Source organism: Lynx rufus, unplaced genomic scaffold (assembly GCF_022079265.1).
Source record: "Lynx rufus isolate CCGP_SWC_20201006 ecotype Redwood Valley unplaced genomic scaffold, mLynRuf1.p SCAF_5, whole genome shotgun sequence".
Taxonomy (NCBI): domain Eukaryota; kingdom Metazoa; phylum Chordata; class Mammalia; order Carnivora; family Felidae; genus Lynx; species Lynx rufus.
The window spans coordinates 139166953-139184829 of record NW_025814867.1 but is presented as its reverse complement, the minus strand read 5'-3'; positions in this window follow the sequence as shown (position 1 = coordinate 139184829).

Sequence of the window (17877 nt, the reverse complement as noted above, 5' to 3'; positions counted from 1 at the left end):
TATTGAATGTTTTTTCTAGCTGTAGGTATCAGAGATTTCACATTTCTCTAATGTCTGGATTTATTTTTTTCTTCTTCCCCTTAACAAGAGTATACACTCTGAAATTCTTTCATCTGTAATCTAGTATTATTATAATGGATTCTAATTGTAATGGTAAGGTATAGAAGTGGAGAAACAATCTGTTATCTTATGATTAAATCTTAATCTTTTAGTGGGCAGTGACCATCAAAGTGGGTTCTTTTGGATTTTGTTTGTTTTCATATCACTTTAGGAAAGACCCTAAGTTTAAAAGGGGCTGGAGTCAGTAAGTATCCTTCCAATTAAGCAGGTTGAAGCATTTTCCATTGCAGAGTAGACCTATGTTATGGGGAAGGGTTTGGGTGTTTTCACAATAATTTCTTTTATTTCTGCCTGCTAGACAAACAAAATTCTTGGCTTTTTACTGTGAGAACCTACACGGATTCTTAGAGGTAAAATAAGGCAATGTGTGTGTGTGTGTGGGGGGGGGTTAATGCTCGATTCAATTTACACTCCGCCTCAAATAATTCATCACAGTTCCCGTGTAAGTGTTCCTACAAGTCTATGGCTCTCGAGGCTCCTGCCTCTGGTAATCAGATCCCGGCTGTAATTCTCTGCATTTCTCTCTCTCTCCAGATTCCAGGGTTGTGGCTTATCTTGGGACCTTGGTTTTCTCTCTATCAGAAGCAGGAAATTACTATTTCTCATACTTTTAAATTAAAAAAAATAATGTTTATTTTTTTTTCAGAGAGAGAGACAGAGTGTGAGTAGGGGCGGGGCAGAGAGAATGGGAGACACAGAATCCAAAGCAGGCTCCAGACTCTGAGCTGTCAGCACAGAGCCCAACACAGGGCTCAAACTCACTAACTGAGACCCTGACCTGAACCAAAGTTGGAAGCTTAACCCACTGAGGGACCCAGGGGCCCCGTATTTCTCATATTTTTAATTCACAAATCAGAATATGCACAGTTATATCCATGTGTTCATCAGTCCAGACTGGAACTTAGATAATTCTACCTGAATCTACAAACTTAGGCCATTTCTTGGCTCAAGAACGTTTCTTGAAATTTTCCATCTCTTAAATATCTTCTTTCTTTCTTTTTGTGAATACATTATTTTTTAGCTATGCTCTTGGGTATGACTTCAAATACCATCATGTTTTCCCTTGTGATTATTATCTCTATATTTTGCTCTGTGATTTGTGATATGCCTCATATTTATTCTCTCCAAGTTTATGATATGGATTATAATGTTGAGTAACTTTTCTTTAATTCACTTAACTGAAAATTTTGTTAAAATTTTAATTTTAGCTCCAGGACATGGGAATTGTCTGTACCCTTCAGCAATTGTTCTATTTTTCATTAGTCATGGAAAGCCTGGCTTGACAAATATAGGCTGATATTTTTTGCATGTATACTGATATCTTGCAAGTAAGGAAGTATTTTCCTCCGCTTACACACTGACCTCTGATCAAGTTGTTGATGTAGCTAACCACCAGATAATGCAGACGACAGAATCAGACAGGATTTCCAACCTCTTTCTTCATGGTTCTGTTGAATTTAATCCCATAAGCTCTGTCCCCTGTTACAGAAACTAACTGAAGGTTTATTCCTTTAGAACTGCTATTCAGTCCTCTAGTCTTTCGAGTCCTTCCTCTGGGATTTGAAGCTATTCTCCAGACACTTACTCAGCTACTGGGTGGTACATTCTAAGGGTAATAAACTTTTAGATGCTTTTAAACTCTCTCCTGGAGACATTTGGTTTACATTCTAAGATTAATAAAACCAAGGGACCTTCCATTCACCTCACAGAGAGGATTTGTCTGAATGTCTTTCTCTCTTCCTGGAGGTGAGGAGAGGACAATGTGCTAGCTGTCCTAGGTAAACTCTCACAATTTCAAGTGTCCTCCTTGTAGCACAAATTCCACTGCATGTGTGGGTAAGTTCTTACCCTCATTGCTTCACCTTGTGAGAAGTTTGAGCACAGGGACCAAAGCAAGGTGCTACTCTGGAATAATAAAACATCTGAGTAATAAAACATGTGTCATACCTAGGCAGCTCATGTTTCAAGTCAGAGTATGAATATAGGTGTGACCTTAACCTTGCGTGATTCAGTCACACACCAGTCTTATAATTCTCTCTACCAGAAGCCCAAATGTGTCCCAGGATTACTTCTATTTAATACTCTATCATTTCTCGTGTGCTTTATCAGTTTACTTTTATTTTATAGCTTACCCTAATGTCTGACATATAATGGGCCTCCAGTATATAATTTGTTTATGGGAACAGGTATAAATAATTGACTAAATAAACACCACTGCTCTACGAGTAAGCCATCATTTAAAAGTTGATTTGCTCCCCAAATATTTTTGTTACTCACTACAGATTTAAATAAAAATTCTTTACCATGGTTTTCATAGGTGTAAAATAATGTCAATCTATCTTTCTAACCTGATTTTCCACCTACTTTACCATACATAGTGCTAGCAATCAATATAAAAAAAATCCCCTGCCTTAAATATCTCCATTGTAATGTTATTTTTGGAGGACATTTAAACTGTTGCATCAGGTTTAGGAAATAGTCTCTGCTCCTTATTTAGTATGTATTCTGGTTTTATTCAGTAACTGTATTTCTTTTTTTTTTATTGTTTATTTATTCAGAAAGAGAGAGAGAGTAGGGAAAGGGCACAGAGAGAGAGTGATACACAGAATCCAAAGCAGGCTCTAGGCCCTGAGCTGTCAGCACAGAGTCCTACATGGGGCTCGAACTCATGAGCTATAATATCATGACCTGAGCTGAAGTTGGATACTTAACCACCTGAGCCACCCAAGCGCCCCAGTAACTGTATTTCTTTATGTAAGGCATGTTCAGTACCTTCAGAAATGTGAAGTGTTTAAGAAAAAGGCTGGCAGTCTATGGCCATACCACCCCGAATGTGCCAGATCTCATCTGATCTTAGAAGATAAAGCCTGACAAGCACCGTACATTTATGTATCACATACTCAACTTAAAATGTCTTGAATCATATATGATATACAATATACCAGACTAGTTTGGAAGCTTCCAAAGTTTGAAGGTAGATAATGGATCCGATAGTTGTTCAAACTCCCATGGTGTTCAGTACAATGTCTTCAACACAGGAGTCATGAAGTAAACTTGCCAAATAGTATAAGGAAAGGATGCTAAAATGATTTGCTCTGAGCTATATTTTGAAAATTAAAATTCCACCTACAGGGAAATTTGCAAGTAGTATATTAAAAGCAACCATGAATATGTGCATTTTGATTGATGCATCAATCTCTAGGCCTTGGAGATACTCCAATGACATTTGCCCTGAAACCTGTGTCATTCCTTTTATCTCTTTGCCTTCTTATTCACTTCTCTCTCTGCTACCCCCATGGAGAATCTTCTGGTATTTATTATATCTATTAGCAAGACAGGTAAATGGTGACAACTTTGTATATATTCATCGTCAAATGTCACAATGACTTTAGCAACTTTTAACATAGGACAAGGTGGGCAAATAGGGGAGTTAATTAATAGATTATTTTCAAGTAGTCCATGCTATTACTCTGGCAAATCCCATATATTGCTGACAGAGAATTTTCTAAAATGTACTTATGAGAGATATTTTTTAAAATGGTTAACAAATTCTTTGTAAAATAATTCCTAAACTACCAAATAAAAGGTAATGGGTTATGGAGTTATATAACATTCTATATATATGCACCTATTCATTATCTGTTGTAAACTGAACATTTGTGTCCTCCAAAAATGCATATTTTGAAACCTCAGTGTGATGGTATTCAGAGATAGGGGCTTGGGAGATGATTAGGTCATAAAAGCAGAGCCCTCATAAATAGGATCAATGTCCTTATAAAAGAGACCTCAGAGAGTGCCTTGTCTTCAATGCCATGTGAGGACACAGAGAAATAAAAAAGTGCTGTCTGTGAATCAGGAAGAGATCCCTCACAAAAGACCTGTCTTGTGCCTTAATCTTCGAATTCCCTGCCTCTAGAACCGTGAGAAATAACTCTCTGTTGTTTATCAGTCACCCAGTCTGTGTAATCTGTTCTGGAAGCCCAAACAGACTAAGACGTTGTCAATTCTAAGACTTCAATAAAACCATTCTGTGTTCTTAAGTGTAATTTAAAATTTTTTTGCATTATATTAAGAAAGAGAATCAGTTGCCAAGTAAAAATCTCTGTTTTCTCCCATTCATAAAATGTTATGATAATTCTAGAAAGGATATTGGCATATTTTTAAGGGATGTAAATTTTTATTTAAATCAGCGATAATCAATTCAAGAAAACCTCCTAAAACCTTGTGTTATCAACAATGTTTTTGCAGTCTTCAACCATATGTTTAGGGGGACAAAAAAAGTAAACTGTTCAATATCAGATAGCCAGTGTTAAAATTGTCTGTTTTCCCTATAGGTGAGAAGATAAAGAATTTTCATCAGCAGAGAAGGTACCAGCAAGGAGGTACTTAGTAACATTATTTGGTATAAGCTAGTGAAATATCGTACTATGCAACTGTGAACATCAGATTGGATTCATCTTGTTTCCTCTTGTGAGTAAGTGTCTAAGAATAACAATATCCCAGGGGGCCCCAATAATGCAAAAGAAAAAATGGAGAAATTACTAATTTAAAAATTATGAGATTTTCTAGTTACGTATAATTGATGTGCCTTTAAAATCAATTGCAAATGCAGATAGATAAGGACATTCAAATGTCTCCAACAATAAATTAGTAAAACAGAATGGATTAACAAATAACAATAATAAAAATAAGATAACAAGTAATTATACATCCACCCATATTATATTATATACAAGTTTGTAACAGTAAATATTAATTTGATTTATATGATTTACTCAATTATTTTTCAAAATATTGTACAGATTTTAAGTGCTTATATTTTTGCAGTAGCTTTCACATAGTACTGAGTTTGAAAATAGTTAAATAGGGGCGCCTGGGTGGCGCAGTCGGTTAAGCGTCCGACTTCAGCCAGGTCACGATCTCGCGGTCCGTGAGTTCGAGCCCCGCGTCGGGCTCTGGGCTGATGGCTCAGAGCCTGGAGCCTGTTTCCGATTCTGTGTCTCCCTCTCTCTCTGCCCCTCCCCCGTTCATGCTCTGTCTCTCTCTGTCCCAAAAATAAATAAACGTTGAAAAAAAAAAATTAAAAAAAAAAAAAGAAAATAGTTAAATAAAGTGTAAGAATTGATAGGTTTGTAATATATGCAGATTTAGCTCATTGTCACTTACAGTGTTAGCAATCTCCAGCCGCTGAAAAGATACAGAAAATAAATGGAACACTGATTTCTCCAAATTGTTTTCCTGAGGCACTAATCATCAGAAACTACAGACAAGCCACCAAGGACCATCATGCAAAAATAGAATCAACGTTGATTGCTTTTATTGTTGTTTGCATCTGCTTGTCTCATTATTTGTTCATTTCCTTTGATTTGTTGCCAAAATTTTATCAGCGTTTACAAAGCATTTATAAAATTATTAATAAAACATCTATTTGTTTGCTTTGACTGAACCAAAAAATCTGGTGGAAAAAAGGGGGAGTGAGAGGAAAACTGATCACATTTTATGTTCAATCTGATGCCTTTCTTACCTACATTAGCAAGAGAATGAAATATTTCCCTTGGTATTTCAAAGAATACACAGAATACAATACCATTGCCAAGGGAAACAGAGGTGACTTAATTCTTTCATAATTATTGGAAAACAGGCTGATAATTTACTTCAAAATAATGTCAGGGACTCCAGTGGTAGATGATGTTTGATTTTTCATTCATTTATTTAGATTTCAAAAGAAGCACTGATATATCAGAGGGAAGCCTCTTCAAAAAATACAAAATTCTAAAAATTGAGATTGTCACTACATGTCAAACAATGCCTGATTTATAAAGACGCTCACATAAAACAAAAAGAAAGAGTTAGAGTTCTGTTGCGAACACAGGCCACTTGTTTATTTTTTCCCCCATTCTTTTTCCCCCACTGCTGAGGAAACTAAATGCCAGTGTATTGATTTTTGTAGATAGTGTTTTGTGAGGCACAGAAATATGTACTGTACTTGAATCCTTATGCTTTTGCCTAACGGTATGCATGGATTGTCCTCCCCACAAATTTGTATGTTGAAGTCCTAGCCACCAATGTAGTTATAGTTGGATCTTTAAGGACATAGTTAAGGTTCATGAAATTATTAGAGCAGGGCCCTAATGTGACAGGACTGATAATCTGATTAACAAGAGAAAGAGACATCAGAGATCTGTCTCTGTGGACAGAGGAAGAATCATGTAAGAACACAGGATAGGTGGCCATTTGCAAGCCAAGAAGAGAGGTTTCACTAGAAACCAATCCTGTTGCCACCTTGATCTTGGACCAGTAGCCTCTGTGATGATGAGAAAATAAGTTTCTATGGTTTAGGCTACCCAGTCTATGGTATGTTGCTATGATGGCAGAAACACACTAATATACCTAATATAATCCCCCAAATAGAATATATTATTTCTTTTTATTGAAGTATATTTAACATAGTGTCATATTGGTTTCAGGTATATAATGCAATAATTAAGCAATTCTATACATTACTCAGTACTCATCAAGATAAGTGAACTTTTAACTCCCTTTATCTATTTTATTCATCCCCCCCACCCACCTCCCCTCTGGCAATCACCAGTTTATTCTCTGTATTTAAGTGTCTGGGTTTTTTTTTTTTTGTTTTTTGTTTTTCTGTTTTGTTTTGTTTGTGTCAAAAGAGAACATTTTTCAATCTTTATCTGTGAAGATTGGGATTTCTAGCAAAAGTTGAAGTGATTGAAACAAAGCATCTGTCCCCATTTTACAAACTGTGCTCAACAGGTAAACCCAGAGAACAGATTTTGATTTCCAGTAAAAGGAAATAGGATTTCTGTAAGAAATGGCCAAATCTAGGGCTGGGAAAGGCAAAAACAAGATGAAGCTTTGGCATATTATGGTGGCAGAAAACAAAGCAATGATCAAAAGACAGGAGGAGGGGAACATGTCAAAGGACACAGGAGCCAATTCAAAAGAACTCTTAATGGCAAAAAGCTGGAGAAATTTGAGAATAAAATAAATAAGGTGGCCTGGGACTATAATGCAGTGTATAAAACTAAAATACATGAGTGGATAGTTATAATACATTATTAAATAAATAAATGGAGGCAAATGAGTGCTCATTATTTTCAGCAAATTCCAAATAATATAGATGATGATAGATAAATGATTGATAGATAGATAGATAGATAGATAGATAGATATTCCCTGCTCCAGGAGATTGAATATAACCTCTTCCTCCCTTTGAATGTGGACTGAACTTGGTGACTTGATTCCATAAAATAAAAAATAAAAAAATAGTATATAGTTGTTTTAGAGTGGGAAAAAAACTAACAAACACTACCTTAACCAAGTGATTGAGATTAATATACCTAGTTGATAAATCATTTTGATACACTGTACACCTTGATAAATGGATGAAAAGGGTATTTCTTTTTCATGGTTTTCCATAACTGTAGTCTAATCATGAGAAGAATAGGACTCAAATTCAAATTGAGAAGCATTCTTCAAAATCCCTGATCAGTACTCAAAATTCTCAGTCTTTGAAAACAAGTACAGACTATCATAATTAGAGGACATTAAGGAGACAGGTTATTTTATCCTGGACTAGATACTGAAACAAAAAATATAACCATTGAAAAACTGGGAGAACTCTAATAAAATCTGCATTTTAGTTAATAACAATTTTCCAATACTTGCCCTAGTTGTGACATTTCTCTTAGTAATAAAAAATGTTAACATTAGAGGAGAACTGGGTAAGGAAAATACAGGAACTCTGTATTATTTTTACATGTTTTTGATATGTCTAAATCTATGGCAACATATAAAGCTTACCAAAAATAATAATATAGAGTTAGATTTTGAGCAGAAAATATACTTGACAAACTACTGGAACTATGGCAAACAAAGGAAGAATTTATTAGACCTATCATAGATTGATAGGAATCAACAGTTTTATTAATGGATAGGAAAATATTAATAAGATCTAGTATAATTCTAACTAGTAACTAGCATAGTGTTATGTGAAATGGACACAAATGGACAGATATTAAAGTGAAATATATAAATATGAATATAAATAAAACCATATAGGTATGCATTATATAACGGTCAGTATTCATTAGTGATTAGGTGATCCAAGTGAGAGAAAAATAAATTTGTGTGAATGAATGAATAACAATGCTTCAAGGTAGTTGTTTCCCCTTCTTCTATAAAAAAAATTCTAGAATTGCACAGAGAGTGTGATAAATGAAAACCTTACAAGTTCTGTTCTCAGTTAAACTAGACACATATACAATGGGCAGAACGTAGATAAGTGTTAACAGAAGCGTCATATTAAGTGAAACGGTTACAGAAAAAAAGTTTACACGCACACAAGTGTGAAGAGAGATGAGATGGTCTAGCAGATAAAGAAGATGCATCTGGAATGAACGGTGCTGGTGAAAGTAGTTATCTGTAGCCATTTTGGTTCCAAAAAGCAGAGTTACACAAGGACTCTCACCAACCAGGCCAGGTTTGTATGAAACAGTCCACGCAGTGGGTAAAGAGTTTTAGATTGTGAAGAGTGAAAGGCTACCGTTACTCCTCCTCACTCCCAAGGAATCTTCCCCATTTGGCTGGTCTGGCAAATTGTGACTCTATCACCAGTGAATAGTATTAAAGAACTTGAACTGTGTTGACTCAAAGATACTTTAAGAAAGAAGAGGGCAAGGTATACTTAACAAAGTATTTCTATCAGGCATCAGATGCGATGAAACAGCCATTAAATATTCAAACCTGAAATGAATGTATATGCATGTGTGTGTGTATACACATTCGCACAATGTCAGGTATATAACATACATACACATACACACACTCACGTTTTAGTGGATGTCACATAAGCTCATAAATGCATATATATATATATATATATACACACACACACATAAAGATATATACAGTTAGTATTAATATCTATTAGTTCTAAATGTGTATATGTGTATATGCATGTCTGTATATGGCTATATGTATACAAATATTTATACATATGCAAATATGTATAATTGCACATTTCAGTGGGTATACAATATATACATTATATATATGTCTACTTTTGCATGTATGCAATCATGCATAAATCACACCTGTGATTTAACACAGCAAATCAGAAATTTAAGAATTCAAAGTAAAGTTAAAAAAGCTACTTGAAAAAGAAAAACAACAGTTGTCAGAAAAACTTCCGCTTAACAAAAAACAGAAGTTGTTTTAGATTAGTGAAATATTCAGTTTACTACTAACACATAAGGCAATTATCCTGAAATAGATTAAAAACCAAATACTACCTAATGGAGACAGACAAAAAAGATCCAACACACACAGACTCCCAGGTAAAGAAAATATGACAAAAATGGGAGAAAACAAGTATTTGAAATTATTATTATAACAACTCTCCTGAAATAAAATAAATGAAGTCACATATTTCTTCAGTCACATTTACAAAGAGAAGACAGAGCTTAAAATATAATCAGAGAGAGAAAGAATAAGGCAATAATTTTACATCAAAATAAACTACCCTTCAAATATAAATCCTAGAGAAAAACTGATTAAAAAATGCAAAAAAGCACAAGTGTCCATCAACTGATGAATGGATAAAGAAGATGTGGTATATATATACAATGGAATATTACTCAGCCATAAAAAGAAACAAAATCTTGCTATTTGCAATGGCGTTGATGGAGCTAGAGAGTATTATGCTAAGCAAAATAAGTGAGAGAAAGACAGATACCATATGATTTCAGTCATGTGTGGAATTTAGAAAACAAAACAATGAACATAGGGATGAAAAAGAGAGGCAAACCAAGAAACAGACTCTTAACTACAGAGAACAAACTGATGGCTGCCAGCAGCAGGGGCAGAGTGGGGGGTGGTGGTGGTAGGGGGAGGGATGGGCTAAATGGGTGATGGGTGTTAGGAAGGACATTTGTTGTGATGAGCACCAGGTACTGTATGGAAGTGTTGAATCACTAAATTCTACACCTGAGATTAATATTACACTGTATGTTAACTAATTGAAATTAAAATAAAAACTTGGAAGAAAAAAAGAAAATTCAGTCAGAAAATATTTTTCCTTTGAGTTCTTAGAAATTTCTACTGTTCTAAATCAGAGGAAACAAAGGAAAATATACTGATATTGAGTATGAAGTACACACACACACACATACACACACACACATTTACACCCATACACACACACACCAGGGAACTGAAAATACAATGTATAGGTAAAATTTCATAAGCTGGGTGGCTTATAAAGAGCAAATCTGTATTTCTCACAGTTCTCGAGGCTGAGAAGTTCAATATCAAGGCACCATATGAAAAAACATATATTTTATTAGAACTTTCTTCTGTGCGAAAGTAGCACAAAATGAACAAAGTTCCAGATGATTAACAAAACATATTGAAAATAGTTCTGTAGTTCATATAGTGTGTGTGGGTGTATGTGGGTGCGTGTAATATATATTAAAAGAGGGGAAAAAAAACAATCACAAAGGCAAAAATATCCTTACACATGAAGTTTCTATGGAATCTCCCTTATTTTTGTTATTTCTCTTGAACTGCATGTCTACACAATAATGAATGTCAATGAGCACTGTTCATGACTTGAGAAATAAATCTCAATGGGTCTCCTGTTTTCCTGAAGGGCGTCTGAATAGAGACACTGATATCTTTCATAACATTTGTTTTGAAGGATAAGAATGCTACTTCTCTTCACGGCAAAGGACAGATTGTTTTTCTCCCCAGAATAAAAAAAGAAAAAAAAAATGTCTTTCTCTGGAACAAAGGTTGGACATGCTTGGTAGCACCTACATTTGAAAGATTGAGATTTCCTAAACTTGGAGCTGCTCCTCAGCCATGCCAGCATATTGTGTGTGCAGCATGTATCTGAGCTGATCTGCATTGCCTACTGGGACTTGGTGACAAGGGAAGTCATTGTGAACATAAAATTCATGCTGCCTCTGTGTGGTGAGTAGGAAAGTCCATTGTCTCTGACCCAGCAATCTCGTGTCTTCTGCCAGCATCTACTGTTAGCTTGTAAGTGCGACAAATGTTTGTCCCCATTTCAGTTATTGAACCCTTGGCTTTATTAGTCCAGACAAATTAATTTATATACAAGTTGAGGCAAGGTGACATCCAAGAAGGTTGGACTTACTGTTTCCAATCTCCCCACCCTTATATTTTTCTCATTCAATTGGATCTACTCTATCTTTCAGTCAAACTTAAATTTCTTCTGCTATTCTGGAAAGTTATCCATAATAAAGATCAGATGATCCTCTACTTGCATTTTAAATAAAAAAAAATTACTTCTGTAACAGGACCTCTGTCAATTGTGCAGGGAAGATGAGTCAGTGTGTTCATTTGCGTGAATAATTTTCTATATTAACTTTCTGGAGGAATAAAGCACTTGAAACAAGTGCTTTTGACTACCATAACATATACCCTGCCTAATACTTTCTTTCAATTTGTCCATTTGTAAAGAGTGTGATTTGAAGGAAACTGTAAGTTGAAGTGTTTTTGCCTAGAAGTTTGCTGAACAGGCTGGCTTGACATAAAGACAGTTATCACTGTTTATAGCCTGGTTCTCAGCTTATTGCTATGGCACTAGTAAGATAGGTTCAGTGTTTTAAGAATTGGCTCACGTTAGTAAAACTTACAAATGGGGGGGATATGAAACAGTATATCAGTTTACTGACTTGTAATGAGCAGAATAAAATTCGTGAGAAAACCAGCACATTTCTTCATTATAAGAAACAAATGTTTTAAGATCTATTTCAATCAGAAGTTTAAGGAGGATGCCATCAGGCTAAAGGAATATAACATTTAATGACATCTCACTGTCACAAGTCCTGAATGCCTTCACCTCTAATGTGAAAATATGTGCTTGCTAAGCAGACTTTATACTAAAATAAAATGATGAGGTTGTGCATTCCATTGGATCTTGCTAATTGGGGAATGCCATTTTTCCCTCTAAGATCCCACTCTTGTATTTTTATTTTGTATTTAGATACTCTATACTATTCGTAGAATCTCTCTTATATCGTATTGTATTGAAGGTACATTCATATTTTTCCAGCCCTTGCTTTATTAATTTTTTAGACTTCTGCTCATTCCTTAGAATGTGATAGGCTAAAACTTCGAGAATGGCTCTGGATGTCTCTTTTTACTCCTATCAAAAGAATATCCATCGCAGTTGTATAAATTGTATGAAATACTCATGCCTGAAGACTTTTTAGTCTTTAGGGTTTCCATAATTTTCATCATTCTTAAGTAAAACTACACAGTAGAAATTGTGAACAGGGGCTATAAATGTCAGAACATTCCTTAGAGGTCCATGCCTCAAACTTTGACTATCTTGTGATATTTTCAGCTCATCCAGCACTAGAGTTTTCATTAAGTCTGAAAAGTGGGCAGAACTTGTTTGCCAGTTCCAAGGAAGATGTAAGGAGGAGTAATCCTATTGATTTTATTTCTAGCTTTCCACTTCAAACAAAGAGAGCAAAAAAGGCCTCCCAAGAGTTCTAACTACTTTGAGGGAATGGTTTTATAAATAATTGAGTGACATACCCTAGGAGAAAATCCTTACTTCTTTCCTTATATATATATATTTTTACTTTTCTTTGAATTCTCTTTTGACATCAATACTGTTTACTTCTAAATAAATTGTATGAATGACCAGGATTCTGAACAAGTGAGTTAACTGTGCCATGTAATAAACAACATGCCAAAATGTTCTTAATTTATTCCTGGTTTATTACATTTGGAAAGGTATATGTATATAGATGAAAACTTTATTCTCATTGTCTAAGTGGTTTTACAATAAGGTTATTATGTAGTTTCAAGTGAAAAATTGGGGCGTATGCTACCGTTTTGGCAAGAGAATTATTTTGAGCTGAAGGCAATTAAGAGGAAGCAAATACAACAAAAGCTCTCTGATTTGCCTAAAGGAAAGACATAAATTTGTAAATTTGTCTCCTCCCCTCTCTACCAAGAAGGACAGAAATTAATCACTGGAGGCAACTCTAGACCTTTATCAGCTCAGAGGCATCCCAGAGTACTCTACAAAGCAAACCTTGATAAACTAATCTTTAGTTACCATTTGTTTCCCCATATATTTTTTACCTGCAATCTGACACTCCTAGAAGTAGTTTTGTTTTTCCTTTGTCTTGTTACTCCTCTAAAAAATGTATTGTTCTTTTGTTAAGATACTACTTAAACCCAAATTCTAACCACTTGAGGGTGTGTCTTCTGCTCATGTTAATAAATTTCAGTTTGTTTTTCTTTTGTCAATGTCCATTGTTAGTCCAAAATACAGGGCCCTACCCAAAGAATCCGGAAAGGGAAAGGTAAAAAGACTCTTTTCCTTTTCAACACAAACAACTGTGGATTTCTGAGACATTGACTCATTTCTACCATCACAATTAGGAAAAAAAAAAGGTTTTAAAATCTACTGCTATAATATATGAACTTATTTATATAATAGTGTAATGATATTTTAAAATACTCATATTGACAGGGCAGAAAAAGTACTGAAAGAATTTTGCCAGAAGATTAAGGAAATAATTTTGTAGTTGCTGTTAATATGAGTTTATTTTTTAAATAATAAACCATTGATTTTCATCAGTAAATTATTTTTTCCCTCCTGAGAACTTACAAATGTGATAAATTTGTATAAATGTCAAAGTTTAACTGGAAATTTTAAAGTCATAAAAACCAACTTTTACTTAAGTCTCAAAAGGAATAAAGCCAACATCTAACATTTTATTTATTTTTGAGACAGGGAGACAGAGCATGAACGGGGGAGGGTCAGAGAGAGAAGGAGACACAGAATCGGAAGCAGGCTCCAGGCTCTGAGCCATCAGCCCAGATCCCGACGCGGGGCTCGAACTCACGGACCGCGAGATCGTGACCTGAGCCGAAGTCAGACGTTTAACCGACTGAGCCACCCAGGCGCCCCAAGCCAACATCTAAAGACTATGAATAACAAAGTAAATAAAATCAGGAGGAGGAAAAGAAAAGGAAATGACTTTTTTAGTGTTCATAAATTTCCTTTTTTTTCCTTATGGAAGATTCCAAGTGATTTCCATAAATTTGGGGTCTTATTCTTTGCAATTCAGTTCAACTCTTTCCTTTCCTATAGGTCCCACTGAACTTTGTTAGCCGTCCCTTTTATTATATTTTACTTATTTCGCTTTACTTTATTCAGTTTGTCTTTAAAACAAAGCTACAGCTATCTTTTTATCTAACTTGCATTCGTTGACAAATTACCTGTTTTACGCCTGGCCCCTCTAGACTGTGATATCCTTGATGGTGTTTACTATCTTGTTATTTTATTTTATTTTATTTTATTTATTTTCAAAGCACCAGCATTTGGCATAATTGATGTAGTAGCTTTTAAATAAATGTATGTTTAATGAATTGACATATAAAAAGAGATAAAAAATGGGTAAAAATGACCTTTGTTTCAGTGATTCTCAACTCCAGCTATAACAGGCATACACTGTGACATCTTGAGTAAGCATGTACATTTCTAAGTTTTAGTTTCTTTATCTGTAGATTATGACATTTAATGTCACTATAGCACACACACACTATTGGATTCATACCTATGTCCCTCTTCCTCTATCCATATTAACAAAATCCTAGACTTGCATGAAGAGTCACTGTGTTCCCTGAGTCCAAACCTTTAGGAAAGTGAAATCTCTCCTTAGGCTCAACAAAGCTCTCTTTCAGAAATGACCATGAGATACAGACTTAACCAGACAGGGGCGCCTGGGTGGCTCAGTTGGTTAAGGATCCCACTTCGGCTCAGGTCATGATCTCATAGTTCGTGAGTTTGAGCCCCACGTTGGGCCTATCAGCACAGAGCTTGGAGTCTGCTTCAGATTCTGTCTCTCTCTCCATCTCTGCCCCTCCCCTACTTGTGCCCTGTCTCTCTGTGTCTCTCAAAAATAAAGAAATGTTTAAAAAAAAAAAAAAAGACAACCAGACAAACAAAAGCTGAAGGAGTTCATTGGCATGAGACCTGCCGTAGAAGAAAAGACCTAAACGTGAGATAGGAAACCATCAAAATCCTAGAGAAGAAAACAGGCAGCAACCTCTTTGACCTCAGCCACAGCAACTTTAAAACACTCTAATACTAAACACTCTAATACTAAACACTAACACTAAAACACTCTAATAATGAAGGCAAGGAAAACAAAAGCAAACATGAACTATCAAGACTTCATCAAGATAAAAAGCTTTTGCACAGCAAGAGAAATAAGCAACAAAACTAAGAGGAATTCTATGGAATGGGAGAAGATATTTGCCAATGACATATCGGATAAAGGGTTATTAATATCCAAAACCTATAAAGAAAATATCAAACACAGCACCCCCAAAAAATAGTCAAGTTCAGAAATAGGCAGAAAACATGAAGAGACTTTTCCAAAGAAGACATCCAGATGGCTAACAGACACATGAAAATATGCTCAATATCACTCATCCCCAGGAAATTACAAATCAAAATCATGATGAGATATTACCTCACGATTGTCAGAATGGATCAGATTAACACAAGAAATGATAGGTGTTGGCAAAGATGCAGAGAAAGGGGAACATTCTTATAATGTTGGTGGGAATGCAAACTGGTACAACCACTCTGGAGAACAGTATAGAGATTCTTCAGAAAACTAAAATAGAACTACCCTGCGATCCAGAAATTTCACTATTAGGTATCTCCCAATGGATACAAAAATGCTGATTGGAAGGGGCATGTGCACCTTACTGTTTATAGCAGCACTATCAACAATAGCTAAAGTATGGAAAGACCCCAAATGTCCATCGACTGATGAATAGAGGAAGAAGAGGTGATATATATGTATAATGGAATATTATTCAGCAATCAAAAAGAATGAAATCTTGCCATTTTCAATGATGTGGATGGAAATAGAGTGTATTATGCTAAGTAAAATATGTCAATCAGAGAAAGAATACCATATGATATCACTTACATGTGAAATTTGAGAAACAAAACAGATGAACATATGGGAAGTGAGGAAGAGAAGAAAGGGAACCAAACCACAAAAGACTCTTAATGATAGAGAATAATCTGTGAGTTGATGGAAGGAGGAGGGCACTTATTGTGATGAGTACTGGCTGTTGTATGTAAGTGATGAATCACTGAATTCTAATTCTGAAACCGATATTTCATTGTATGTTAACTAAAATTTAACTAAAATGAAAATAGAATGGGGAGCCTGGGTGGCTCAGTCGGTTAAGCGTCCGACTTCGGCTCAGGTCATAATCTCATGGTTCATGGGTGCGAGCCCTGCATCAGGCTCTGTGCTGACATCTCAGAGCCTGGAACCTATTTCAGATTCTGTGTCTCCCTCTCTCTCTGCCCCTCCATTGTTCATGCTCTGTCTGTCTCAAAAATAAATAAACATTAAAAAATTTTTAAATAAAATAAAAAAAGAAAAAATGCCAGAGAAACTTTTCCAGTTGAAACACAAAAATGCTAATCAGCAACATAGAAACATGAGATAGTAGAAACTCACTGATAAATATAATATATAGTCAAACTTATGTATAATATATAGTCAAATTTAGAACTCTAATACTGTAATGATGGTGTATAAATCCCTTTTTAAATTTGTTTTTGTTTTTATGTTATTTTTGAGAGAGAGAGACAGAGTGCAAGTTGGGGAGGGGCAGAGGGAGAGGGAGACACAGAATCTGAAGAAGGCTCCAGGCTCTGAGCAGACAGCACAGAGCCTGACATGGGGCTTGAACTCACGGACCATGAAATCATGACCTGAGCTGAAGTTGGATGCTTAACCGACTGAGCCACTCAGGTGCCCCAATCACTTTTAACTCTAGCATAAGATTACAAATAGTTACAGCTATAATATTTTGTTAATGGATATGCAATGTAAAATCATGTAAATTGTGACATAAATAACATAAGGTGTGTGAATGGGAGAAAAAAAGTACAGAGTTTTGTATTTAATCAAGGTTAAGTGATCATCAGCTTAAAATAAAACATTATGACTATAAGATATTTTATATAAGCCTTATGATAACCACAAAAAATATGTAGTAAATTTACAAATGTTAAAGAGAAAGGAATTGAATTATATCATTACAAAATAAAAACAAAAAAGTCACCAATTTAAAAAGACAATAAGAGAGGAAGAAAGGAATAATAGAACTATAAAACAGAAAGCAATGAACAAAATATCAATGGTATATTTACCTGTATATTTACCTGTAAATAGTTAAATGTAATAGTTAAACTCTCTAATCGAAAGACATAGATCAGCTTAACAGATTTTTTTTTTAAAGACTATTTACAGGCTGCCTACAAGAGACTTACTTCAGTTATAAGGACATACACAAGCTTAAAGTAAAAGAGTAGAAAAAGATCTTCCATGCAATGGTAACCAGAAGAGAGAAGGGGGGATCTTTTATCAGGCAAAATAGATTTTAAGTTGAAATGATCATGTGAGACAAAGAAGGTCATTATGTAGTGATACATGGGTCAGTTCATCAAAAGGAAATAAAATAGGAAATATATATGCACCCAACATTGAAGCAGCTAAATTTATAAAGCAAATGTTAACAGAACTGACAGGAGAAATAGACAGCCATATAATCATACTACTGGAATCCAATATCCCATATTCAACAATGGATAGATTATCCAGGCAGAAAATCAATAAACAGAGTACTTGAACAACACTATCG